The sequence below is a fragment of the Penaeus chinensis genome, chromosome 1, assembly GCF_019202785.1.
Source record: "Penaeus chinensis breed Huanghai No. 1 chromosome 1, ASM1920278v2, whole genome shotgun sequence".
In the NCBI taxonomy this organism is placed as follows: Eukaryota; Metazoa; Arthropoda; class Malacostraca; order Decapoda; family Penaeidae; genus Penaeus; species Penaeus chinensis.
This window is the reverse complement of record NC_061819.1, coordinates 3119137-3120313: the sequence shown is the minus strand read 5'-3', so window position 1 is coordinate 3120313 and position 1177 is coordinate 3119137. Positions and strand designations below refer to the sequence as shown.

General features: G+C 32.0%; 1 protein-coding gene across 3 annotated transcripts in view; it reads left to right on the top strand.

The window, feature by feature from the left end:
- LOC125027100 (facilitated trehalose transporter Tret1-like) overlaps positions 1-1177 on the top strand; it is an 11556-nt gene continuing 10379 nt past the window's right edge. The window contains exon 1 of one of the 3 annotated variants that reach the window (XM_047615938.1): positions 1-26. The gene's annotated coding sequence lies outside the window, so the exon portion shown is untranslated. Of the gene's footprint in view, positions 27-50; positions 167-1177 lie in introns of those variants that run through there. The other 2 variants (XM_047615929.1, XM_047615920.1) reach the window with 2 other exon arrangements.

Genomic DNA, 1177 nt, shown 5'->3' with positions numbered 1-1177 from the left:
TACCATAAAGCGCGGATAATTCATCGGTCAGTAAAAATTCCATTATTTGACTGTGCGTTGTGGTGTATAGTGGCTAAATCCATATGACCAACGCGTTAGTTTCATGTATAGATATAAAGAGTGGTTGCTAAGTAGTTAATACCGAAGAAGTAGATAAATAAATGTGGTAATCAAAAGTTGCCCTACTTAAAGTTGACATGACTACACGTGTATGACAAGGTTTTAAGGACACGCGTAATAGCATCCTCATTTAAGTAATTAGTCTGTGATAGTGTAGCTTCTGAATATACAGTGAAGTGCAAGACATCCGATGTGATGAGAGAGAAATAAAGACCAGGATCTAAAAGGATCAATAAAGAGAATTCATCTACGTCTTGCTTTGAACAGTCAACCAACAGGATGGAAGCCTCAGTGTCCGCCATCTGCTTTTTCAGTTTTTTTTTTCTCTCTCTCTTTTTCTTTTCGTTTTAAAAAAAAGTTGTTTAGAAATATTACTTATTGTGTGAATTTTTTTTTTTTTTTTTTTTTTTTTTTTTTTTTTTTTTTTTTAGTCACTGAGGTAGCTTTTTTAAAGTTTATACTTATACATTTGTAAGTGTAAATTTTCTAAATGTTTTCAGTCGTTATCCCCTATTAGTATTGTTATCTCATTATTATTATTATTATTATCATTATTGTTCAAATTATTATTATTATTATTATTATTATTATTATTATTATTATTATTATTATTATTACTGTTTTTTATTATCATTATAATAATAATAATAATTATTATTATTACTATCATTATCAGGAGAGAGAGAGCGAGAGCGAGAGCGAGAGCGAGAGCAAGAGAGAAAGAGAGAAAGAGAGAAAGAGAGAGAGCGAGAGAGCGAGAGAGCGAGAGCGAGAGAGCGTGATTCTATTTTTGTAGAGGGTCATCAGTCAAACATTAGTGTTACATACATGCCTGAAGGGGTGTGCTATTATCACTGTATTAAAATATCATCTGGCTGGTAAAAAATCACTAATCATGTCAAAGACAAGACCAGTGTCTATAATAAAGTTAATAGAATCAACAAGAGCTAATCTGTGAACAGTACTATTTGATCGATAGGATGCAGTCTTTATGCAACAGAGTAAGTAATGAGTGAGATTATGCAACTTGGGTGCCTTGCACAGTTAGCAGTGGTGA